Source organism: Salmo salar, chromosome 07, assembly GCF_965601325.2.
Source record: "Salmo salar chromosome 07, fSalSal1, whole genome shotgun sequence".
Taxonomy (NCBI): Eukaryota; Metazoa; Chordata; class Actinopteri; order Salmoniformes; family Salmonidae; genus Salmo; species Salmo salar.
Genome location: NC_138297.1, coordinates 7,754,320 through 7,779,890, shown reverse-complemented (window position 1 = coordinate 7,779,890; position 25,571 = coordinate 7,754,320). Strand labels below are relative to the sequence as shown.

At 43.2% G+C, this 25,571-nt stretch overlaps 15 non-coding genes across 15 annotated transcripts; all 15 read left to right on the top strand.

Moving 5' to 3' along the window:
• The first annotated feature begins 98 nt into the window (after positions 1-98).
• Positions 99-171, top strand: trnar-ucu (transfer RNA arginine (anticodon UCU)). Its single transcript has one exon. It is a non-coding gene; the product is annotated as a tRNA-Arg (tRNA).
• An 806-nt stretch (positions 172-977) lies between these two features.
• trnar-ccu (transfer RNA arginine (anticodon CCU)) lies at positions 978-1,050 on the top strand. The gene has a single exon. It is a non-coding gene; the product is annotated as a tRNA-Arg (tRNA).
• Positions 1,051-1,856: 806 nt separating this feature from the next.
• Positions 1,857-1,929, top strand: trnar-ccu (transfer RNA arginine (anticodon CCU)). Its single transcript has one exon. It is a non-coding gene; the product is annotated as a tRNA-Arg (tRNA).
• Positions 1,930-2,908: 979 nt separating this feature from the next.
• On the top strand, positions 2,909-2,981 carry trnar-ucu (transfer RNA arginine (anticodon UCU)). Its single transcript has one exon. It is a non-coding gene; the product is annotated as a tRNA-Arg (tRNA).
• Positions 2,982-4,575: 1,594 nt separating this feature from the next.
• trnar-ucu (transfer RNA arginine (anticodon UCU)) lies at positions 4,576-4,648 on the top strand. The gene has a single exon. It is a non-coding gene; the product is annotated as a tRNA-Arg (tRNA).
• Positions 4,649-5,459: 811 nt separating this feature from the next.
• On the top strand, positions 5,460-5,532 carry trnar-ccu (transfer RNA arginine (anticodon CCU)). Its single transcript has one exon. It is a non-coding gene; the product is annotated as a tRNA-Arg (tRNA).
• Positions 5,533-6,247: 715 nt separating this feature from the next.
• On the top strand, positions 6,248-6,320 carry trnar-ucu (transfer RNA arginine (anticodon UCU)). Its single transcript has one exon. It is a non-coding gene; the product is annotated as a tRNA-Arg (tRNA).
• Positions 6,321-7,346: 1,026 nt separating this feature from the next.
• trnar-ucu (transfer RNA arginine (anticodon UCU)) lies at positions 7,347-7,419 on the top strand. Its single transcript has one exon. It is a non-coding gene; the product is annotated as a tRNA-Arg (tRNA).
• Positions 7,420-9,014: 1,595 nt separating this feature from the next.
• trnar-ucu (transfer RNA arginine (anticodon UCU)) lies at positions 9,015-9,087 on the top strand. The gene has a single exon. It is a non-coding gene; the product is annotated as a tRNA-Arg (tRNA).
• Positions 9,088-9,898: 811 nt separating this feature from the next.
• On the top strand, positions 9,899-9,971 carry trnar-ccu (transfer RNA arginine (anticodon CCU)). The gene has a single exon. It is a non-coding gene; the product is annotated as a tRNA-Arg (tRNA).
• A 715-nt stretch (positions 9,972-10,686) lies between these two features.
• trnar-ucu (transfer RNA arginine (anticodon UCU)) lies at positions 10,687-10,759 on the top strand. Its single transcript has one exon. It is a non-coding gene; the product is annotated as a tRNA-Arg (tRNA).
• Positions 10,760-15,719: 4,960 nt separating this feature from the next.
• Positions 15,720-15,792, top strand: trnar-ucu (transfer RNA arginine (anticodon UCU)). Its single transcript has one exon. It is a non-coding gene; the product is annotated as a tRNA-Arg (tRNA).
• Positions 15,793-16,599: 807 nt separating this feature from the next.
• On the top strand, positions 16,600-16,672 carry trnar-ccu (transfer RNA arginine (anticodon CCU)). The gene has a single exon. It is a non-coding gene; the product is annotated as a tRNA-Arg (tRNA).
• A 3,646-nt stretch (positions 16,673-20,318) lies between these two features.
• trnar-ucu (transfer RNA arginine (anticodon UCU)) lies at positions 20,319-20,391 on the top strand. The gene has a single exon. It is a non-coding gene; the product is annotated as a tRNA-Arg (tRNA).
• An 807-nt stretch (positions 20,392-21,198) lies between these two features.
• On the top strand, positions 21,199-21,271 carry trnar-ccu (transfer RNA arginine (anticodon CCU)). The gene has a single exon. It is a non-coding gene; the product is annotated as a tRNA-Arg (tRNA).
• Positions 21,272-25,571: the final 4,300 nt, after the last annotated feature.

The window sequence follows — 25,571 nt, the reverse complement described above, 5'->3', positions numbered from 1 at the left end:
CACTGATTACAGAGGTGCAGAGGTAGCGTGATGGCCCCGTAACCCAGAGGTCGATGGATCGAAACCACTCTCTGCTATCAAGATAGATTTTGGCAAGTACCCTAGTGGCCTAATGGATAAGGCACTGGCCTTCTAAGCCAGGGATTGTGGGTTCGAGTCCCATCTGGGGTGGATGAAGGCAGTTTGGGAAAGAAGAAGAGAGTTCATGTAACAAAGATGTTCAAGCTATTGAATTTTCAGAAATGAAGTGCAAATAGGGATTAACAAAAAGTATACTTTCATGGGCATGTCTCTCTGCCCTTCGTGATTCTTTTTTTGAATCTGTTTTATCAGTTCGTATAGGTCATGCTGATCACACAGTGCCACAGTGGCCTAAGAAACTGGCCTCCTAATCCATGTATTGTGAGTTCAAGTATTATTTTGGGGTGCCTGAAAGTGGAGTGATGAAGTGCAAGTATGCTGAGCAGTTAACCCAGTGATTTATGGATCGAAACCATCCTCTTCTATCCAGTTTGTTTTCAGCAAACAGAAATATAAAAACTGCTAACAATCTTTATTTTTACAAATTAATTGCAACCAGCGTTCAAAAAAAGCAAAATATCATGGGCATGTCTCAGTGCCCTACGTGATTCTTTTTTTTACTGTTTCTATCAGTTCGTATAGGTCATGCTATAACACCATGCCCCAGATGCCTAAAAAACTGGCCTCCCATGCCAGGGATTGTGAGTTTAATTCTTGTCAGGGGCGGCTGCAGAGTTTCCCAGCGGAAGCGTGCTGGGCCCATAACCCAGAGGTCGATGGATGGAAACCATCCTCTGCTATCCAGTTTTATTTTTAGCAATGAAGTGCAACCATAAATCAAAAAAAGCATAATTTCATGGGCAAAGCATAATTTCATGGGCATTTCTCATTGCCTTCCATTATATATTTTCCTTACTGCTTCTATCAGTTCGTATAGGTCATTATATATTTGCAGTGCCCCAGTGGCCTAATGGATAAGGCACTGGCCTCCTAAGCCAGGGATTGTGGGTTCAAGTCCTATCTGGGGTGGATGAAGGCAGTTTGGGAAAGAAGAAGAGAGTTCATGTAACAAAGATGTTGAAGCTATTGAATTTTTAGAAAGGAAGTGCAAATAGAGATTAACAAAAAGTATACTTTCATGGGCATGTCTCTCTGCCCTTCGTGATTCTTTTTTTGAATCTGTTTTATCAGTTCGTATAGGTCATGCTGATCACACAGTGCCACAGTGGCCTAAGAAACTAGCCTCCTAATCCATGTATTGTCAGTTCAAGTATTATTTTGGGGTGCCTGAAAGTGGAGTGATGAAGTGCAAGTATGCTGAGCAGTTAACCCAGTGATTTATGGATCGAAACCATCCTCTTCTATCCAGTTTGTTTTCAGCAAACAGAAATATAAAAACTGCTAACAATCTTTATTTTTACAAATTAATTGCAACCAGCGTTCAAAAAAAGCAAAATATCATGGGCATGTCTCAGTGCCCTACGTGATTCTTTTTTTTACTGTTTCTATCAGTTCGTATAGGTCATGCTATAACACCATGCCTCAGATGCCTAAAAAACTGGCCTCCCATGCCAGGGATTGTGAGTTTAATTCTTGTCAGGGGCGGCTGCAGAGTTTCCCAGCGGAAGCATGCTGGGCCCATAACCCAGAGGTCGATGGATGGAAACCATCCTCTGCTATCCAGTTTTATTTTTAGCAATGAAGTGCAACCATAAATGAAAAAAAGCATAATTTCATGGGCAAAGCATAATTTCATGGGCATTTCTCATTGCCTTCCATTATATATTTTCCTTACTGCTTCTATCAGTTCGTATAGGTCATTCTATCTTCGCAGTGCCCCAGTGGCCTAATGGATAAGGCACTGGCCTCCTAAGCCAGGGATTGAGGGTTCGAGTCCCTTCTGGGGTTGTTTGTGGCGCTGTGGAAACGTGCTGTGCCCAGAGGTCGATGAACTGAAGCCATCCTCACCTAACAATTTTTATTTTTAGAAATTAATTGCAACCAGCGTTCAAAAAAAGCATAATATCTTCGGCATGTCTCATTGCCCTTGGTGATTCTTTTTTTTTACTCTTTCTATCAGTTCGTATAGGTCATGCTATAACACCATGCCCCAGATGCCTAAAAAACTGGCCTCCCATGCCAGGGATTGAGCTTTCGAGTCCCTTCTGGGGTGGGTTGTGGCGCTGTGGAAACGAGCTGGGCCCAGAGGTTGATGACCTGAAGCCATCCTCAGCTAACAATTTTTATTTTTAGAAATTAATTGCAACCAGCGATCAAAAAAAGCATAATATCTTCGGCATGTCTCATTGCCCTTGGTGATTCTTTTTTTTACTGTTTCTATCAGTTCGTATAGGTCATGCTATTACACCATGCCCCAGATGCCTAAAAAAACTGGCCTCCCAAGCCAGAGATTGTGAGTTTAAGTCTTGTCAGGGGTGGCTGAAAACAGAGTGTCCCAGCGGAAGCGTGCTGGGCCCATACCCCAGAGGCCTATAGATTGAAACCATCCTCTGCAATCCATTTTTATTTTCAGAAATGAACTGCAACCAGGGATAAAAAAAAGCATAATAGCAATGGCATGTCTCAGTGCCCTCCGTGGGTTGAAGCAGAGTGGCGCTGCGGTAACATGATGGGCCCAGAGGTTGATGGATGAAACCATCCTCTGCAATCCATTTTTATTTTTAGAAATTGATTGCAACCATAAATAAAAAATAGCATAATTTCATGGGCATGTCTCAGTGCCCTCTGTGATTCTTTGTTTGACTGCTTCTGTCAGTTTGTATAGGTCACACTGATTACAGAGGTGCAGAGGTAGCGTGATGGCCCCGTAACCCAGAGGTCGATGGATCGAAACCACTCTCTGCTATCAAGATAGATTTTGGCAAGTACCCTAGTGGCCTAATGGATAAGGCACTGGCCTTCTAAGCCAGGGATTGTGGGTTCGAGTCCCATCTGGGGTGGATGAAGGCAGTTTGGGAAAGAAGAAGAGAGTTCATGTAACAAAGATGTTCAAGCTATTGAATTTTCAGAAATGAAGTGCAAATAGGGATTAACAAAAAGTATACTTTCATGGGCATGTCTCTCTGCCCTTCGTGCTTCTTTTTTTTAATCTGCTTCTATCAGTTCGTATAGGTCATGCTGATCACACAGTGCCACAGTGGCCTAAGAAACTGGCCTCCTAATCCATGTATTGTGAGTTCAAGTATTATTTTGGGGTGCCTGAAAGTGGAGTGATGAAGTGCAAGTATGCTGAGCAGTTAACCCAGTGATTTATGGATCGAAACCATCCTCTTCTATCCAGTTTGTTTTCAGCAAACAGAAATATAAAAACTGCTAACAATCTTTATTTTTACAAATTAATTGCAACCAGCGTTCAAAAAAAGCAAAATATCATGGGCATGTCTCAGTGCCCTACGTGATTCTTTTTTTTACTGTTTCTATCAGTTCGTATAGGTCATGCTATAACACCATGCCCCAGATGCCTAAAAAACTGGCCTCCCATGCCAGGGATTGTGAGTTTAATTCTTGTCAGGGGCGGCTGCAGAGTTTCCCAGCGGAAGCGTGCTGGGCCCATAACCCAGAGGTCGATGGATGGAAACCATCCTCTGCTATCCAGTTTTATTTTTAGCAATGAAGTGCAACCATAAATGAAAAAAAGCATAATTTCATGGGCAAAGCATAATTTCATGGGCATTTCTCATTGCCTTCCATTATATATTTTCCTTACTGCTTCTATCAGTTCGTATAGGTCATTCTATCGCCGCAGTGCCCCAGTGTCCTAACGGATAAGGCACTGGCCTCCTAAGCCAGGGATTGAGGGTTCGAGTCCCTTCTGGGGTGGGTTGTGGCGCTGTGGAAACGTGCTGGGCCCAGAGGTCGATGAACTGAAGCCATCCTCACCTAACAATTTTTATTTTTAGAAATTAATTGCAACCAGCGATCAAAAAAAGCATAATATCTTCGGCATGTCTCATTGCCCTTGGTGATTCTTTTTTTTTACTGTTTCTATCAGTTCGTATAGGTCATGCTATTACACCATGCCCCAGATGCATAAAAAACTGGCCTCCCATGCCAGGGATTGTGAGTTTAAGTCTTGTCAGGGGTGGCTGAAAACAGAGTGTCCCAGCGGAAGCGTGCTGGGCCCATAACCCAGAGGCCTATAGATTGAAACCATCCTCTGCAATCCATTTTTATTTTCAGAAATGAACTGCAACCAGGGATAAAAAAAAGCATAATAGCAATGGCATGTCTCAGTGCCCTCCGTGGGTTGAAGCAGAGTGGCGCTGCGGAAACGTGATGGGCCCAGAGGTTGATGGATGAAACCATCCTCTGCAATCCATTTTTATTTTTAGAAATTGATTGCAACCATAAATAAAAAATAGCATAATTTCATGGGCATGTCTCAGTGCCCTCTGTGATTATTTGTTTGACTGCTTCTGTCAGTTTGTATAGGTCACAATGATTACAGAGGTGCAGCGGTAGCGTGATGGCCCCGTAACCCAGAGGTCGATGGATCGAAACCACTCTCTGCTATCAAGATAGATTTTGGCAAGTACCCTAGTGGCCTAATGGATAAGGCACTGGCCTTCTAAGCCAGGGATTGTGGGTTCGAGTCCCATCTGGGGTGGATGAAGGCAGTTTGGGAAAGAAGAAGAGAGTTCATGTAACAAAGATGTTGAAGCTATTGAATTTTTAGAAAGGAAGTGCAAATAGGGATTAACAAAAAGTATACTTTCATGGGCATGTCTCTCTGCCCTTCGTGATTCTTTTTTTTAATCTGCTTCTATCAGTTCGTATAGGTCATGCTGATCACACAGTGCCACAGTGGCCTAAGAAACTGGCCTCCTAATCCATGTATTGTGAGTTCAAGTATTATTTTGGGGTGCCTGAAAGTGGAGTGATGAAGTGCAAGTATGCTGAGCTGTTAACCCAGTGATTTATGGATCGAAACCATCCTCTTCTATCCAGTTTGTTTTCAGCAAACAGAAATATAAAAACTGCTAACAGTCTTTATTTTTACAAATTAATTGCAACCAGCGTTCAAAAAAAGCAAAATATCATGGGCATGTCTCAGTGCCCTATGTGATTCTTTTTTTTACTGTTTCTATCAGTTCGTATAGGTCATGCTATTACACCATGCCCCAGATGCCTAAAAAACTGGCCTCCCAAGCCAGAGATTGAGAGTTTAAGTCTTGTCAGGGGTGGCTGAAAACAGAGTGTCCCAGCGGAAGCGTGCTGGGCCCATAACCCAGAGGTCGATGGATGGAAACCATCCTCTGCTATCCAGTTTTATTTTTAGCAATGAAGTGCAACCATAAATGAAAAAAAGCATAATTTCATGGGCAAAGCATAATTTCATGGGCATTTCTCATTGCCTTCCATTATATATTTTCCTTACTGCTTCTATCAGTTCGTAAAGGTCATTATATATTTGCAGTGCCCCAGTGGCCTAATGGGTAAGGCACTGGCCTCCTAAGCCAGGGGTTGAGGGTTCGAGTCCCTTCTGTGGTGGGTTGTGGCGCTGTGGAAACGTGCTGGGCCCAGAGGTCGATGAACAGAAGCCATCCTCAGCTAACAATTTTTATTTTTAGAAATTAATTGCAACCAGCGATCAAAAAAGCATAATATCTTCGGCATGTCTCATTGCCCTTGGTGATTCTTTTTTTTTACTGTTTCTATCAGTTCGTATAGGTCATGCTATTACACCATGCCCCAGATGCCTAAAAAAACTGGCCTCCCAAGCCAGAGATTGTGAATTTAAGTCTTGTCAGTGGTGGCTGAAAACAGAGTGTCCCAGCGGAAGCGTGCTGGGCCCATAACCCAGAGGCCTATAGATTGAAACCATCCTCTGCAATCCATTTTTATTTTCAGAAATGAACTGCAACCAGGGGTAAAAAAAAGCATAATATCAATGGCATGTCTCAGTGCCCTCCGTGGGTTGAAGCAGAGTGGCGCTGCGGAAACGTGATGGGCCCAGACGTTGATGGATGAAACCATCCTCTGCAATGCATTTTTATTTTTAGAAATTGATTGCAACCATAAATAAAAAAATTGCATAATTTCATGAGCATGTCTCAGTGCCCTCTGTGATTATTTGTTTGACTGCTTCTGTCAGTTTGTATAGGTCACAATGATTACAGAGGTGCAGCGGTAGCGTGATGGCCCCGTAACCCAGAGGTCGATGGATCGAAACCACTCTCTGCTATCAAGATAGATTTTGGCAAGTACCCTAGTGGCCTAATGGATAAGGCACTGGCCTTCTAAGCCAGGGATTGTGGGTTCGAGTCCCATCTGGGGTGGATGAAGGCAGTTTGGGAAAGAAGAAGAGAGTTCATGTAACAAAGATGTTGAAGCTATTGAATTTTTAGAAAGGAAGTGCAAATAGGGATTAACAAAAAGTATACTTTCATGGGCATGTCTCTCTGCCCTTCGTGATTCTTTTTTTTAATCTGCTTCTATCAGTTCGTATAGGTCATGCTGATCACACAGTGCCACAGTGGCCTAAGAAACTGGCCTCCTAATCCATGTATTGTGAGTTCAAGTATTATTTTGGGGTGCCTGAAAGTGGAGTGATGAAGTGCAAGTATGCTGAGCTGTTAACCCAGTGATTTATGGATCGAAACCATCCTCTTCTATCCAGTTTGTTTTCAGCAAACAGAAATATAAAAACTGCTAACAGTCTTTATTTTTACAAATTAATTGCAACCAGCGTTCAAAAAAAGCAAAATATCATGGGCATGTCTCAGTGCCCTATGTGATTCTTTTTTTTACTGTTTCTATCAGTTCGTATAGGTCATGCTATTACACCATGCCCCAGATGCCTAAAAAACTGGCCTCCCAAGCCAGAGATTGAGAGTTTAAGTCTTGTCAGGGGTGGCTGAAAACAGAGTGTCCCAGCGGAAGCGTGCTGGGCCCATAACCCAGAGGCCTATAGATTGAAACCATCCTCTGCAATCCATTTTTATTTTCAGAAATGAACTGCAACCAGGGATAAAAAAAAGCATAATAGCAATGGCATGTCTCAGTGCCCTGCGTGGGTTGAAGCAGAGTGGCGCTGCGGAAACGTGATGGGCCCAGAGGTTGATGGATGAAACCATCCTCTGCAATCCATTTTTATTTTTAGAAATTGATTGCAACCATAAATAAAAAATAGCATAATTTCATGGGCATGTCTCAGTGCCCTCTGTGATTCTTTGTTTGACTGCTTCTATCAGTTTGTATAGGTCACACTGATTACAGAGGTGCAGCGGTAGCGTGATGGCCCCGTAACCCAGAGGTCGATGGATCGAAACCACTCTCTGCTATCAAGATAGATTTCGGCAAGTACCCTAGTGGCCTAATGGATAAGGCACTGGCCTTCTAAGCCAGGGATTGTGGGTTCGAGTCCCATCTGGGGTGGATGAAGGCAGTTTGGGAAAGAAGAAGAGAGTTCATGTAACAAAGATGTTGAAGCTATTGAATTTTTAGAAAGGAAGTGCAAATAGAGATGAACAAAAAGTATACTTTCATGGGCATGTCTCTCTGCCCTTCGTGATTCTTTTTTTGAATCTGCTTCTATCAGTTCGTATAGGTCATGCTGATCACACAGTGCCACAGTGGCCTAAGAAACTGGCCTCCTAATCCATGTATTGTGAGTTCAAGTATTATTTTGGGGTGCCTGAAAGTGGAGTGATGAAGTGCAAGTATGCTGAGCAGTTAACCCAGTGATTTATGGATCGAAACCATCCTCTTCTATCCAGTTTGTTTTCAGCAAACAGAAATATAAAAACTGCTAACAATCTTTATTTTTACAAATTAATTGCAACCAGCGTTCAAAAAAAGCAAAATATCATGGGCATGTCTCAGTGCCCTACGTGATTCTTTTTTTTACTGTTTCTATAAGTTCGTATAGGTCATGCTATAACACCATTCCCCAGATGCCTAAAAAACTGTCCTCCCATGCCAGGGATTGTGAGTTTAATTCTTGTCAGGGGCGGCTGCAGAGTTTCCCAGCGGAAGAGTGCTGGGCCCATAACCCAGAGGTCGATGGATGGAAACCATCCTCTGCTATCCAGTTTTATTTTTAGCAATGAAGTGCAACCATAAATCAAAAAAAGCATAATTTCATGGGCAAAGCATAATTTCATGGGCATTTCTCATTGCCTTCCATTATATATTTTCCTTACTGCTTCTATCAGTTTGTATAGGTCATTCTATCTTCGCAGTGCCCCAGTGGCCTAATGGATAAGGCACTGTCCTCCTAAGCCAGGGATTGAGGGTTCGAGTCCCTTCTGGGGTGGGTTGTGGCGCTGTGGAAACGTGCTGGGCCCAGAGGTCGATGAACTGAAGCCATCCTCAGCTAACAATTTTTATTTTTAGAAATTAATTGCAACCAGCGATCAAAAAAAGCATAATATCTTCGGCATGTCTCATTGCCCTTGGTGATTCTTTTTTTTACTGTTTCTATCAGTTCGTATAGGTCATGCTATTACACCATGCCCCAGATGCCTAAAAAAACTGGCCTCCCAAGCCAGAGATTGTGAGTTTAAGTCTTGTCAGGGGTGGCTGAAAACAGAGTGTCCCAGCGGAAGCGTGCTGGGCCCATAACCCAGAGGCCTATAGATTGAAACCATCCTCTGCAATCCATTTTTATTTTCAGAAATGAACTGCAACCAGGGATAAAAAAAAGCATAATATCAATGGCATGTCTCAGTGCCCTCCGTGGGTTGAAGCAGAGTGGCGCTGCGGAAACGTGATGGGCCCAGAGGTTGATGGATGAAACCATCCTCTGCAATGCATTTTTATTTTTAGAAATTGATTGCAACCATAAATAAAAAAATAGCATAATTTCATGGGCATGTCTCAGTGCCCTCTGTGATTATTTGTTTGACTGCTTCTGTCAGTTTGTATAGGTCACAATGATTACAGAGGTGCAGCGGTAGCGTGATGGCCCCGTAACCCAGAGGTCGATGGATCGAAACCACTCTCTGCTATCAAGATAGATTTTGGCAAGTACCCTAGTGGCCTAATGGATAAGGCACTGGCCTTCTAAGCCAGGGATTGTGGGTTCGAGTCCCATCTGGGGTGGATGAAGGCAGTTTGGGAAAGAAGAAGAGAGTTCACGTAACAAAGATGTTAAAGCTATTGAATTTTTAGAAAGGAAGTGCAAATAGGGATTAACAAAAAGTATACTTTCATGGGCATGTCTCTCTGCCCTTCGTGATTCTTTTTTTTAATCTGCTTCTATCAGTTCGTATAGGTCATGCTGATCACACAGTGCCACAGTGGCCTAAGAAACTGGCCTCCTAATCCATGCATTGTGAGTTCAAGTATTATTTTGGGGTGCCTGAAAGTGGAGTGATGAAGTGCAAGTATGCTGAGCTGTTAACCCAGTGATTTATGGATCGAAACCATCCTCTTCTATCCAGTTTGTTTTCAGCAAACAGAAATATAAAAACTGCTAACAATCTTTATTTTTACAAATTAATTGCAACCAGCGTTCAAAAAAAGCAAAATATCATGGGCATGTCTCAGTGCCCTACGTGATTCTTTTTTTTACTGTTTCTATCAGTTCGTATAGGTCATGCTATAACACCATGCCCCAGATGCCTAAAAAACTGGCCTCCCAAGCCAGAGATTGAGAGTGTAAGTCTTGTCAGGGGTGGCTGAAAACAGAGTGTCCCAGCGGAAGCGTGCTGGGCCCATAACCCAGAGGTCGATGGATGGAAACCATCCTCTGCTATCCAGTTTTATTTTTAGCAATGAAGTGCAACCATAAATGAAAAAAAGCATAATTTCATGGGCAAAGCATAATTTCATGGGCATTTCTCATTGCCTTCCATTATATATTTTCCTTACTGCTTCTATCAGTTCGTAAAGGTCATTATATATTTGCAGTGCCCCAGTGGACTAATGGGTAAGGCACTGGCCTCCTAAGCCAGGGGTTGAGGGTTCGAGTCCCTTCTGGGGTGGGTTGTGGCGCTGTGGAAACGTGCTGGGCCCAGAGGTCGATGAACAGAAGCCATCCTCAGCTAACAATTTTTATTTTTAGAAATTAATTGCAACCAGCGATCAAAAAAGCATAATATCTTCGGCATGTCTCATTGCCCTTGGTGATTCTTTTTTTTTACTGTTTCTATCAGTTCGTATAGGTCATGCTATTACACCATGCCCCAGATGCCTAAAAAAACTGGCCTCCCAAGCCAGAGATTGTGAATTTAAGTCTTGTCAGTGGTGGCTGAAAACAGAGTGTCCCAGCGGAAGCGTGCTGGGCCCATAACCCAGAGGCCTATAGATTGAAACCATCCTCTGCAATCCATTTTTATTTTCAGAAATGAACTGCAACCAGGGATAAAAAAAAGCATAATATCAATGGCATGTCTCAGTGCCCTCCGTGGGTTGAAGCAGAGTGGCGCTGCGGAAACGTGATGGGCCCAGACGTTGATGGATGAAACCATCCTCTGCAATGCATTTTTATTTTTAGAAATTGATTGCAACCATAAATAAAAAAATTGCATAATTTCATGAGCATGTCTCAGTGCCCTCTGTGATTATTTGTTTGACTGCTTCTGTCAGTTTGTATAGGTCACAATGATTACAGAGGTGCAGCGGTAGCGTGATGGCCCCGTAACCCAGAGGTCGATGGATCGAAACCACTCTCTGCTATCAAGATAGATTTTGGCAAGTACCCTAGTGGCCTAATGGATAAGGCACTGGCCTTCTAAGCCAGGGATTGTGGGTTCGAGTCCCATCTGGGGTGGATGAAGGCAGTTTGGGAAAGAAGAAGAGAGTTCATGTAACAAAGATGTTGAAGCTATTGAATTTTTAGAAAGGAAGTGCAAATAGGGATTAACAAAAAGTATACTTTCATGGGCATGTCTCTCTGCCCTTCGTGATTCTTTTTTTTAATCTGCTTCTATCAGTTCGTATAGGTCATGCTGATCACACAGTGCCACAGTGGCCTAAGAAACTGGCCTCCTAATCCATGTATTGTGAGTTCAAGTATTATTTTGGGGTGCCTGAAAGTGGAGTGATGAAGTGCAAGTATGCTGAGCTGTTAACCCAGTGATTTATGGATCGAAACCATCCTCTTCTATCCAGTTTGTTTTCAGCAAACAGAAATATAAAAACTGCTAACAATCTTTATTTTTACAAATTAATTGCAACCAGCGTTCAAAAAAAGCAAAATATCATGGGCATGTCTCAGTGCCCTATGTGATTCTTTTTTTTACTGTTTCTATCAGTTCGTATAGGTCATGCTATTACACCATGCCCCAGATGCCTAAAAAACTGGCCTCCCAAGCCAGAGATTGAGAGTTTAAGTCTTGTCAGGGGTGGCTGAAAACAGAGTGTCCCAGCGGAAGCGTGCTGGGCCCATAACCCAGAGGCCTATAGATTGAAACCATCCTCTGCAATCCATTTTTATTTTCAGAAATGAACTGCAACCAGGGATAAAAAAAAAGCATAATAGCAATGGCATGTCTCAGTGCCCTCCGTGGGTTGAAGCAGAGTGGCGCTGCGGAAACGTGATGGGCCCAGAGGTTGATGGATGAAACCATCCTCTGCAATCCATTTTTATTCTTCGAAATTGATTGCAACCATAAATAAAAAATAGCATAATTTCATGGGCATGTCTCAGTGCCCTACGTGATTCTTTTTTTTACTGTTTCTATAAGTTCGTATAGGTCATGCTATAACACCATGCCCCAGATGCCTAAAAAACTGGCCTCCCATGCAAGGGATTGTGAGTTTAATTCTTGTCAGGGGTGGCTGCAGAGTTTCCCAGCGGAAGAGTGCTGGGCCCATAACCCAGAGGTCGATGGATGGAAACCATCCTCTGCTATCCAGTTTTATTTTTAGCAATGAAGTGCAACCATAAATCAAAAAAAGCATAATTTCATGGGCAAAGCATAATTTCATGGGCATTTCTCATTGCCTTCCATTATATATTTTCCTTACTGCTTCTATCAGTTTGTATAGGTCATTCTATCTTCGCAGTGCCCCAGTGGCCTAATGGATAAGGCACTGTCCTCCTAAGCCAGGGATTGAGGGTTCGAGTCCCTTCTGGGGTGGGTTGTAGCGCTGTGGAAACGTGCTGGGCCCAGAGGTCGATGAACTGAAGCCATCCTCAGCTAACAATTTTTATTTTTAGAAATTAATTGCAACCAGCGATCAAAAAAAGCATAATATCTTCGGCATGTCTCATTGCCCTTGGTGATTCTTTTTTTTTACTGTTTCTATCAGTTCGTATAGGTCATGCTATTACACCATGCCCCAGATGCCTAAAAAAACTGGCCTCCCAAGCCAGAGATTGTGAGTTTAAGTCTTGTCAGGGGTGGCTGAAAACAGAGTGTCCCAGCGGAAGCGTGCTGGGCCCATAACCCAGAGGCCTATAGATTGAAACCATCCTCTGCAATCCATTTTTATTTTCAGAAATGAACTGCAACCAGGGATAAAAAAAAAGCATAATAGCAATGGCATGTCTCAGTGCCCTCCGTGGGTTGAAGCAGAGTGGCGCTGCGGAAACGTGATGGGCCCAGAGGTTGATGGATGAAACCATCCTCTGCAATCCATTTTTATTCTTCGAAATTGATTGCAACCATAAATAAAAAATAGCATAATTTCATGGGCATGTCTCAGTGCCCTACGTGATTCTTTTTTTTACTGTTTCTATAAGTTCGTATAGGTCATGCTATAACACCATGCCCCAGATGCCTAAAAAACTGGCCTCCCATGCCAGGGATTGTGAGTTTAATTCTTGTCAGGGGTGGCTGCAGAGTTTCCCAGCGGAAGAGTGCTGGGCCCATAACCCAGAGGTCGATGGATGGAAACCATCCTCTGCTATCCAGTTTTATTTTTAGCAATGAAGTGCAACCATAAATCAAAAAAAGCATAATTTCATGGGCAAAGCATAATTTCATGGGCATTTCTCATTGCCTTCCATTATATATTTTCCTTACTGCTTCTATCAGTTTGTATAGGTCATTCTATCTTCGCAGTGCCCCAGTGGCCTAATGGATAAGGCACTGTCCTCCTAAGCCAGGGATTGAGGGTTCGAGTCCCTTCTGGGGTGGGTTGTAGCGCTGTGGAAACGTGCTGGGCCCAGAGGTCGATGAACTGAAGCCATCCTCAGCTAACAATTTTTATTTTTAGAAATTAATTGCAACCAGCGATCAAAAAAAGCATAATATCTTCGGCATGTCTCATTGCCCTTGGTGATTCTTTTTTTTTACTGTTTCTATCAGTTCGTATAGGTCATGCTATTACACCATGCCCCAGATGCCTAAAAAAACTGGCCTCCCAAGCCAGAGATTGTGAGTTTAAGTCTTGTCAGGGGTGGCTGAAAACAGAGTGTCCCAGCAGAAGCGTGCTGGGCCCATAACCCAGAGGCCTATAGATTGAAACCATCCTCTGCAATCCATTTTTATTTTCAGTAGTGAACTGCAACCAGGGATAAAAAAAAGCATAATATCAATGGCATGTCTCAGTGCCCTCCGTGGGTTGAAGCAGAGTGGCGCTGCGGAAACGTGATGGGCCCAGAGGTTGATGGATGAAACCATCCTCTGCAATCCATTTTTATTTTTAGAAATTAATTGCAACCATAAATAAAAAATAGCATAATTTCATGGGCATGTCTCAGTGCCCTCTGTGATTCTTTGTTTGACTGCTTCTGTCAGTTTGTATAGGTCACACTGATTACAGAGGTGCAGCGGTAGCGTGATGGCCCCGTAACCCAGAGGTCGATGGATCGAAAACACTCTCTGCTATCAAGATAGATTTAGGCAAGCACCCTAGTGGCCTAATGGATAATGCACTGCCCTTCTAAGCCAGGGATTGTGGGTTCGAGTCCCATCTGGGGTCGATGAAGGCAGTTTGGGAAAGAAGAAGAGAGTTCATGTAACAAAGATGTTGAAGCTATTGAATTTTTAGAAAGGAAGTGCAAATAGAGATTAACAAAAAGTATACTTTCATGGGCATGTCTCTCTGCCCTTCGTGATTCTTTTTTTGAATCTGCTTCTATCAGTTCGTATAGGTCATGCTGATCACACAGTGCCACAGTGGCCTAAGAAACTGGCCTCCTAATCCATGTATTGTCAGTTCAAGTATTATTTTGGGGTGCCTGAAAGTGGAGTGATGAAGTGCAAGTATGCTGAGCAGTTAACCCAGTGATTTATGGATCGAAACCATCCTCTTCTATCCAGTTTGTTTTCAGCAAACAGAAATATAAAAACTGCTAACAATCTTTATTTTTACAAATTAATTGCAACCAGCGTTCAAAAAAAGCAAAATATCATGGGCATGTCTCAGTGCCCTACGTGATTCTTTTTTTTACTGTTTCTATCAGTTCGTATAGGTCATGCTATAACACCATGCCCCAGATGCCTAAAAAACTGGCCTCCCATGCCTGGGATTGTGAGTTTAATTCTTGTCAGGGGCGGCTGCAGAGTTTCCCAGCGGAAGCGTGCTGGGCCCATAACCCAGAGGTCGATGGATGGAAACCATCCTCTGCTATCCAGTTTTATTTTTAGCAATGAAGTGCAACCATAAATCAAAAAAAGCATAATTTCATGGGCAAAGCATAATTTCATGGGCATTTCTCATTGCCTTCCATTATATATTTTCCTTACTGCTTCTATCAGTTCGTATAGGTCATTCTATCTTTGCAGTGCCCCAGTGGCCTAATGGATAAGGCACTGGCCTCCTAAACCAGGGATTGAGGGTTCGAGTCCCTTCTGGGTTGGGTTGTGGCGCTGTGGAAACGTGCTGGGCCCAGAGGTCGATGAACTGAAGCCATCCTCAGCTAACAATTTTTATTTTTAGAAATTAATTGCAACCAGCGATCAAAAAAAGCATAATATCTTCGGCATGTCTCATTGCCCTTGGTGATTCTTTTTTTTTACTGTTTCTATCAGTTCGTATAGGTCATGCTATAACACCATGCCCCAGATGCCTAAAAAACCGGCCTCCCATGCCAGGGATTGAGCTTTCGAGTCCCTTCTGGGGTGGGTTGTGGCGCTGTGGAAACGAGCTGGGCCCAGAGGTTGATGACCTGAAGCCATCCTCAGCTAACAATTTTTATTTTTAGAAATTAATTGCAACCAGCGATCAAAAAAAGCATAATATCTTCGGCATGTCTCATTGCCCTTGGTGATTCTTTTTTTTACTGTTTCTATCAGTTCGTATAGGTCATGCTATTACACCATGCCCCAGATGCCTAAAAAACTGGCCTCCCAAGCCAGAGATTGTGAGTTTAAGTCTTGTCAGGGGTGGCTGAAAACAGAGTGTCCCAGCAGAAGCGTGCTGGGCCCATAACCCAGAGGCCTATAGATTGAAACCATCCTCTGCAATCCATTTTTATTTTCAGAAGTGAACTGCAACCAGGGATAAAAAAAAGCATAATATCAATGGCATGTCTCAGTGCCCTCCGTGGGTTGAAGCAGAGTGGCGCTGCGGAAACGTGATGGGCCCAGAGGTTGATGGATGAAACCATCCTCTGCAATCCATTTCTATTTAAAAGAAATTAATTGCAACCATAAATAAAAAATAGCATAATTTCATGGGCATGTCTCAGTGCCCTCTGTGATTCTTTGTGTGACTGCTTCTGTCAGTTTGTATAGGTCACACTGATTACAGAGGTGCAGCGGTAGCGTGATGGCCCCGTAACCCAGAGGTCGATGGATCGAAACCACTCTCTGCTATCAAGATAGATTTCGGCAAGTACCCTAGTGGCCTAATGGATAAGGCACTGGCCTTCTAAGCCAGGGATTGTGGGTTCGAGTCCCATCTGGGGTGGATGAAGGCAGTTTGGGAAAAAAGAAGAGAGTTCATGTAACAAATATGTTGAAGCTATTGAATTTTTAGAAAGGAAGTGCAAATAGAGATGAACTAAAAGTATACTTTCATGGGCATGTCTCTCTGCCCTTCGTGATTCTTTTTTTGAATCTGCTGCTATCAGTTCGTATAGGTCATGCTGATCACACAGTGCCACAGTGGCCTAAGAAACTGGCCTCCTAATCCATGTATTGTGAGTTCAAGTATTATTTTGGGGTGCCTGAAAGTGGAGTGATGAAGTGCAAGTATGCTGAGCAGTTAACCCAGTGATTTATGGATCGAAACCATCCTCTTCTATCCAGTTTGTTTTCAGCAAACAGAAATATAAAAACTGCTAACAATCTTTCTTTTTACAAATTAATTGCAACCAGCGTTCAAAAAAAGCAAAATATCATGGGCATGTCTCAGTGCCCTACGTGATTCTTTTTTTTACTGTTTCTATAAGTTCGTATAGGTCATGCTATAACACCATGCCCCAGATGCCTAAAAAACTGGCCTCCCATGCCAGGGATTGTGAGTTTAATTCTTGTCAGGGGCGGCTGCAGAGTTTCCCAGCGGAAGAGTGCTGGGCCCATAACCCAGAGGTCGATGGATGGAAACCATCCTCTGCTATCCAGTTTTATTTTTAGCAATGAAGTGCAACCATAAATCAAAAAAAGCATAATTTCATGGGCAAAGCATAATTTCATGGGCATTTCTCATTGCCTTCCATTATATATTTTCCTTACTGCTTCTATCAGTTTGTATAGGTCATTCTATCTTTGCAGTGCCCCAGTGGCCTAATGGATAAGGCACTGGCCTCCTAAGCCAGGGATTGAGGGTTCGAGTCCCTTCTGGGGTGGGTTGTGGCACTGTGGAAACGTGCTGGGCCCAGAGGTCGATGAACTGAAGCCATCCTCAGCTAACAATTTTTATTTTTAGAAATTAATTGCAACCAGCGATCAAAAAAAGCATAATATCTTCGGCATGTCTCATTGCCCTTGGTGATTCTTTTTTTTACTGTTTCTATCAGTTCGTATAGGTCATGCTATTACACCATGCCCCAGATGCCTAAAAAACTGGCCTCCCAAGCCAGAGATTGTGAGTTTAAGTCTTGTCAGGGGTGGCTGAAAACAGAGTGTCCCAGCGGAAGCGTGCTGGGCCCATAACCCAGAGGCCTATAGATTGAAACCATCCTCTGCAATCCATTTTTATTTTCAGAAATGAACTGCAACCAGGGATAAAAAAAAAGCATAATAGCAATGGCATGTCTCAGTGCCCTCCGTGGGTTGAAGCAGAGTGGCGCTGCGGAAACGTGATGGGCCCAGAGGTTGATGGATGAAACCATCCTCTGCAATCCATTTTTATTCTTCGAAATTGATTGCAACCATAAATAAAAAATAGCATAATTTCATGGGCATGTCTCAGTGCCCTACGTGATTCTTTTTTTTACTGTTTCTATAAGTTCGTATAGGTCATGCTATAACACCATGCCCCAGATGCCTAAAAAACTGGCCTCCCATGCCAGGGATTGTGAGTTTAATTCTTGTCAGGGGTGGCTGCAGAGTTTCCCAGCGGAAGAGTGCTGGGCCCATAACCCAGAGGTCGATGGATGGAAACCATCCTCTGCTATCCAGTTTTATTTTTAGCAATGAAGTGCAACCATAAATCAAAAAAAGCATAATTTCATGGGCAAAGCATAATTTCATGGGCATTTCTCATTGCCTTCCATTATATATTTTCCTTACTGCTTCTATCAGTTTGTATAGGTCATTCTATCTTCGCAGTGCCCCAGTGGCCTAATGGATAAGGCACTGTCCTCCTAAGCCAGGGATTGAGGGTTCGAGTCCCTTCTGGGGTGGGTTGTAGCGCTGTGGAAACGTGCTGGGCCCAGAGGTCGATGAACTGAAGCCATCCTCAGCTAACAATTTTTATTTTTAGAAATTAATTGCAACCAGCGATCAAAAAAAGCATAATATCTTCGGCATGTCTCATTGCCCTTGGTGATTCTTTTTTTTTACTGTTTCTATCAGTTCGTATAGGTCATGCTATTACACCATGCCCCAGATGCCTAAAAAAACTGGCCTCCCAAGCCAGAGATTGTGAGTTTAAGTCTTGTCAGGGGTGGCTGAAAACAGAGTGTCCCAGCAGAAGCGTGCTGGGCCCATAACCCAGAGGCCTATAGATTGAAACCATCCTCTGCAATCCATTTTTATTTTCAGTAGTGAACTGCAACCAGGGATAAAAAAAAGCATAATATCAATGGCATGTCTCAGTGCCCTCCGTGGGTTGAAGCAGAGTGGCGCTGCGGAAACGTGATGGGCCCAGAGGTTGATGGATGAAACCATCCTCTGCAATCCATTTTTATTTTTAGAAATTAATTGCAACCATAAATAAAAAATAGCATAATTTCATGGGCATGTCTCAGTGCCCTCTGTGATTCTTTGTTTGACTGCTTCTGTCAGTTTGTATAGGTCACACTGATTACAGAGGTGCAGCGGTAGCGTGATGGCCCCGTAACCCAGAGGTCGATGGATCGAAAACACTCTCTGCTATCAAGATAGATTTAGGCAAGCACCCTAGTGGCCTAATGGATAATGCACTGCCCTTCTAAGCCAGGGATTGTGGGTTCGAGTCCCATCTGGGGTCGATGAAGGCAGTTTGGGAAAGAAGAAGAGAGTTCATGTAACAAAGATGTTGAAGCTATTGAATTTTTAGAAAGGAAGTGCAAATAGAGATTAACAAAAAGTATACTTTCATGGGCATGTCTCTCTGCCCTTCGTGATTCTTTTTTTGAATCTGCTTCTATCAGTTCGTATAGGTCATGCTGATCACACAGTGCCACAGTGGCCTAAGAAACTGGCCTCCTAATCCATGTATTGTCAGTTCAAGTATTATTTTGGGGTGCCTGAAAGTGGAGTGATGAAGTGCAAGTATGCTGAGCAGTTAACCCAGTGATTTATGGATCGAAACCATCCTCTTCTATCCAGTTTGTTTTCAGCAAACAGAAATATAAAAACTGCTAACAATCTTTATTTTTACAAATTAATTGCAACCAGCGTTCAAAAAAAGCAAAATATCATGGGCATGTCTCAGTGCCCTACGTGATTCTTTTTTTTACTGTTTCTATCAGTTCGTATAGGTCATGCTATAACACCATGCCCCAGATGCCTAAAAAACTGGCCTCCCATGCCTGGGATTGTGAGTTTAATTCTTGTCAGGGGCGGCTGCAGAGTTTCCCAGCGGAAGCGTGCTGGGCCCATAACCCAGAGGTCGATGGATGGAAACCATCCTCTGCTATCCAGTTTTATTTTTAGCAATGAAGTGCAACCATAAATCAAAAAAAGCATAATTTCATGGGCAAAGCATAATTTCATGGGCATTTCTCATTGCCTTCCATTATATATTTTCCTTACTGCTTCTATCAGTTCGTATAGGTCATTCTATCTTTGCAGTGCCCCAGTGGCCTAATGGATAAGGCACTGGCCTCCTAAACCAGGGATTGAGGGTTCGAGTCCCTTCTGGGTTGGGTTGTGGCGCTGTGGAAACGTGCTGGGCCCAGAGGTCGATGAACTGAAGCCATCCTCAGCTAACAATTTTTATTTTTAGAAATTAATTGCAACCAGCGATCAAAAAAAGCATAATATCTTCGGCATGTCTCATTGCCCTTGGTGATTCTTTTTTTTTACTGTTTCTATCAGTTCGTATAGGTCATGCTATAACACCATGCCCCAGATGCCTAAAAAACCGGCCTCCCATGCCAGGGATTGAGCTTTCGAGTCCCTTCTGGGGTGGGTTGTGGCGCTGTGGAAACGAGCTGGGCCCAGAGGTTGATGACCTGAAGCCATCCTCAGCTAACAATTTTTATTTTTAGAAATTAATTGCAACCAGCGATCAAAAAAAGCATAATATCTTCGGCATGTCTCATTGCCCTTGGTGATTCTTTTTTTTACTGTTTCTATCAGTTCGTATAGGTCATGCTATTACACCATGCCCCAGATGCCTAAAAAACTGGCCTCCCAAGCCAGAGATTGTGAGTTTAAGTCTTGTCAGGGGTGGCTGAAAACAGAGTGTCCCAGCAGAAGCGTGCTGGGCCCATAACCCAGAGGCCTATAGATTGAAACCATCCTCTGCAATCCATTTTTATTTTCAGAAGTGAACTGCAACCAGGGATAAAAAAAAGCATAATATCAATGGCATGTCTCAGTGCCCTCCGTGGGTTGAAGCAGAGTGGCGCTGCGGAAACGTGATGGGCCCAGAGGTTGATGGATGAAACCATCCTCTGCAATCCATTTCTATTTAAAAGAAATTAATTGCAACCATAAATAAAAAATAGCATAATTTCATGGGCATGTCTCAGTGCCCTCTGTGATTCTTTGTGTGACTGCTTCTGTCAGTTTGTATAGGTCACACTGATTACAGAGGTGCAGCGGTAGCGTGATGGCCCCGTAACCCAGAGGTCGATGGATCGAAACCACTCTCTGCTATCAAGATAGATTTCGGCAAGTACCCTAGTGGCCTAATGGATAAGGCACTGGCCTTCTAAGCCAGGGATTGTGGGTTCGAGTCCCATCTGGGGTGGATGAAGGCAGTTTGGGAAAAAAGAAGAGAGTTCATGTAACAAATATGTTGAAGCTATTGAATTTTTAGAAAGGAAGTGCAAATAGAGATGAACTAAAAGTATACTTTCATGGGCATGTCTCTCTGCCCTTCGTGATTCTTTTTTTGAATCTGCTGCTATCAGTTCGTATAGGTCATGCTGATCACACAGTGCCACAGTGGCCTAAGAAACTGGCCTCCTAATCCATGTATTGTGAGTTCAAGTATTATTTTGGGGTGCCTGAAAGTGGAGTGATGAAGTGCAAGTATGCTGAGCAGTTAACCCAGTGATTTATGGATCGAAACCATCCTCTTCTATCCAGTTTGTTTTCAGCAAACAGAAATATAAAAACTGCTAACAATCTTTCTTTTTACAAATTAATTGCAACCAGCGTTCAAAAAAAGCAAAATATCATGGGCATGTCTCAGTGCCCTACGTGATTCTTTTTTTTACTGTTTCTATAAGTTCGTATAGGTCATGCTATAACACCATGCCCCAGATGCCTAAAAAACTGGCCTCCCATGCCAGGGATTGTGAGTTTAATTCTTGTCAGGGGCGGCTGCAGAGTTTCCCAGCGGAAGAGTGCTGGGCCCATAACCCAGAGGTCGATGGATGGAAACCATCCTCTGCTATCCAGTTTTATTTTTAGCAATGAAGTGCAACCATAAATCAAAAAAAGCATAATTTCATGGGCAAAGCATAATTTCATGGGCATTTCTCATTGCCTTCCATTATATATTTTCCTTACTGCTTCTATCAGTTTGTATAGGTCATTCTATCTTTGCAGTGCCCCAGTGGCCTAATGGATAAGGCACTGGCCTCCTAAGCCAGGGATTGAGGGTTCGAGTCCCTTCTGGGGTGGGTTGTGGCACTGTGGAAACGTGCTGGGCCCAGAGGTCGATGAACTGAAGCCATCCTCAGCTAACAATTTTTATTTTTAGAAATTAATTGCAACCAGCGATCAAAAAAAGCATAATATCTTCGGCATGTCTCATTGCCCTTGGTGATTCTTTTTTTTACTGTTTCTATCAGTTCGTATAGGTCATGCTATTACACCATGCCCCAGATGCCTAAAAAACTGGCCTCCCAAGCCAGAGATTGTGAGTTTAAGTCTTGTCAGGGGTGGCTGAAAACAGAGTGTCCCAGCGGAAGCGTGCTGGGCCCATAACCCAGAGGCCTATAGATTGAAACCATCCTCTGCAATCCATTTTTATTTTCAGAAATGAACTGCAACCAGGGATAAAAAAAAAGCATAATAGCAATGGCATGTCTCAGTGCCCTCCGTGGGTTGAAGCAGAGTGGCGCTGCGGAAACGTGATGGGCCCAGAGGTTGATGGATGAAACCATCCTCTGCAATCCATTTTTATTCTTCGAAATTGATTGCAACCATAAATAAAAAATAGCATAATTTCATGGGCATGTCTCAGTGCCCTACGTGATTCTTTTTTTTACTGTTTCTATAAGTTCGTATAGGTCATGCTATAACACCATGCCCCAGATGCCTAAAAAACTGGCCTCCCATGCCAGGGATTGTGAGTTTAATTCTTGTCAGGGGTGGCTGCAGAGTTTCCCAGCGGAAGAGTGCTGGGCCCATAACCCAGAGGTCGATGGATGGAAACCATCCTCTGCTATCCAGTTTTATTTTTAGCAATGAAGTGCAACCATAAATCAAAAAAAGCATAATTTCATGGGCAAAGCATAATTTCATGGGCATTTCTCATTGCCTTCCATTATATATTTTCCTTACTGCTTCTATCAGTTTGTATAGGTCATTCTATCTTCGCAGTGCCCCAGTGGCCTAATGGATAAGGCACTGTCCTCCTAAGCCAGGGATTGAGGGTTCGAGTCCCTTCTGGGGTGGGTTGTAGCGCTGTGGAAACGTGCTGGGCCCAGAGGTCGATGAACTGAAGCCATCCTCAGCTAACAATTTTTATTTTTAGAAATTAATTGCAACCAGCGATCAAAAAAAGCATAATATCTTCGGCATGTCTCATTGCCCTTGGTGATTCTTTTTTTTTACTGTTTCTATCAGTTCGTATAGGTCATGCTATTACACCATGCCCCAGATGCCTAAAAAAACTGGCCTCCCAAGCCAGAGATTGTGAGTTTAAGTCTTGTCAGGGGTGGCTGAAAACAGAGTGTCCCAGCGGAAGCGTGCTGGGCCCATAACCCAGAGGCCTATAGATTGAAACCATCCTCTGCAATCCATTTTTATTTTCAGAAATGAACTGCAACCAGGGATAAAAAAAAAGCATAATAGCAATGGCATGTCTCAGTGCCCTCCGTGGGTTGAAGCAGAGTGGCGCTGCGGAAACGTGATGGGCCCAGAGGTTGATGGATGAAACCATCCTCTGCAATCCATTTTTATTCTTCGAAATTGATTGCAACCATAAATAAAAAATAGCATAATTTCATGGGCATGTCTCAGTGCCCTACGTGATTCTTTTTTTTACTGTTTCTATAAGTTCGTATAGGTCATGCTATAACACCATGCCCCAGATGCCTAAAAAACTGGCCTCCCATGCCAGGGATTGTGAGTTTAATTCTTGTCAGGGGTGGCTGCAGAGTTTCCCAGCGGAAGAGTGCTGGGCCCATAACCCAGAGGTCGATGGATGGAAACCATCCTCTGCTATCCAGTTTTATTTTTAGCAATGAAGTGCAACCATAAATCAAAAAAAGCATAATTTCATGGGCAAAGCATAATTTCATGGGCATTTCTCATTGCCTTCCATTATATATTTTCCTTACTGCTTCTATCAGTTTGTATAGGTCATTCTATCTTCGCAGTGCCCCAGTGGCCTAATGGATAAGGCACTGTCCTCCTAAGCCAGGGATTGAGGGTTCGAGTCCCTTCTGGGGTGGGTTGTAGCGCTGTGGAAACGTGCTGGGCCCAGAGGTCGATGAACTGAAGCCATCCTCAGCTAACAATTTTTATTTTTAGAAATTAATTGCAACCAGCGATCAAAAAAAGCATAATATCTTCGGCATGTCTCATTGCCCTTGGTGATTCTTTTTTTTTACTGTTTCTATCAGTTCGTATAGGTCATGCTATTACACCATGCCCCAGATGCCTAAAAAAACTGGCCTCCCAAGCCAGAGATTGTGAGTTTAAGTCTTGTCAGGGGTGGCTGAAAACAGAGTGTCCCAGCAGAAGCGTGCTGGGCCCATAACCCAGAGGCCTATAGATTGAAACCATCCTCTGCAATCCATTTTTATTTTCAGTAGTGAACTGCAACCAGGGATAAAAAAAAGCATAATATCAATGGCATGTCTCAGTGCCCTCCGTGGGTTGAAGCAGAGTGGCGCTGCGGAAACGTGATGGGCCCAGAGGTTGATGGATGAAACCATCCTCTGCAATCCATTTTTATTTTTAGAAATTAATTGCAACCATAAATAAAAAATAGCATAATTTCATGGGCATGTCTCAGTGCCCTCTGTGATTCTTTGTTTGACTGCTTCTGTCAGTTTGTATAGGTCACACTGATTACAGAGGTGCAGCGGTAGCGTGATGGCCCCGTAACCCAGAGGTCGATGGATCGAAAACACTCTCTGCTATCAAGATAGATTTAGGCAAGTACCCTAGTGGCCTAATGGATAATGCACTGCCCTTCTAAGCCAGGGATTGTGGGTTCGAGTCCCATCTGGGGTCGATGAAGGCAGTTTGGGAAAGAAGAAGAGAGTTCATGTAACAAAGATGTTGAAGCTATTGAATTTTTAGAAAGGAAGTGCAAATAGAGATTAACAAAAAGTATACTTTCATGGGCATGTCTCTCTGCCCTTCGTGATTCTTTTTTTGAATCTGCTTCTATCAGTTCGTATAGGTCATGCTGATCACACAGTGCCACAGTGGCCTAAGAAACTGGCCTCCTAATCCATGTATTGTCAGTTCAAGTATTATTTTGGGGTGCCTGAAAGTGGAGTGATGAAGTGCAAGTATGCTGAGCAGTTAACCCAGTGATTTATGGATCGAAACCATCCTCTTCTATCCAGTTTGTTTTCAGCAAACAGAAATATAAAAACTGCTAACAATCTTTATTTTTACAAATTAATTGCAACCAGCGTTCAAAAAAAGCAAAATATCATGGGCATGTCTCAGTGCCCTACGTGATTCTTTTTTTTACTGTTTCTATCAGTTCGTATAGGTCATGCTATAACACCATGCCCCAGATGCCTAAAAAACTGGCCTCCCATGCCAGGGATTGTGAGTTTAATTCTTGTCAGGGGCGGCTGCAGAGTTTCCCAGCGGAAGCGTGCTGGGCCCATAACCCAGAGGTCGATGGATGGAAACCATCCTCTGCTATCCAGTTTTATTTTTAGCAATGAAGTGCAACCATAAATCAAAAAAAGCATAATTTCATGGGCAAAGCATAATTTCATGGGCATTTCTCATTGCCTTCCATTATATATTTTCCTTACTGCTTCTATCAGTTCGTATAGGTCATTCTATCTTTGCAGTGCCCCAGTGGCCTAATGGATAAGGCACTGGCCTCCTAAACCAGGGATTGAGGGTTCGAGTCCCTTCTGGGTTGGGTTGTGGCGCTGTGGAAACGTGCTGGGCCCAGAGGTTGATGAACTGAAGCCATCCTCAGCTAACAATTTTTATTTTTAGAAATTAATTGCAACCAGCGATCAAAAAAAGCATAATATCTTCGGCATGTCTCATTGCCCTTGGTGATTCTTTTTTTTTACTGTTTCTATCAGTTCGTATAGGTCATGCTATAACACCATGCCCCAGATGCCTAAAAAACCGGCCTCCCATGCCAGGGATTGAGCTTTCGAGTCCCTTCTGGGGTGGGTTGTGGCGCTGTGGAAACGAGCTGGGCCCAGAGGTTGATGACCTGAAGCCATCCTCAGCTAACAATTTTTATTTTTAGAAATTAATTGCAACCAGCGATAAAAAAAAGCATAATATCTTCGGCATGTCTCATTGCCCTTGGTGATTCTTTTTTTTACTGTTTCTATCAGTTCGTATAGGTCATGCTATTACACCATGCCCCAGATGCCTAAAAAACTGGCCTCCCAAGCCAGAGATTGTGAGTTTAAGTCTTGTCAGGGGTGGCTGAAAACAGCGTGTCCCAGCAGAAGCGTGCTGGGCCCATAACCCAGAGGCCTATAGATTGAAACCATCCTCTGCAATCCATTTTTATTTTCAGAAGTGAAC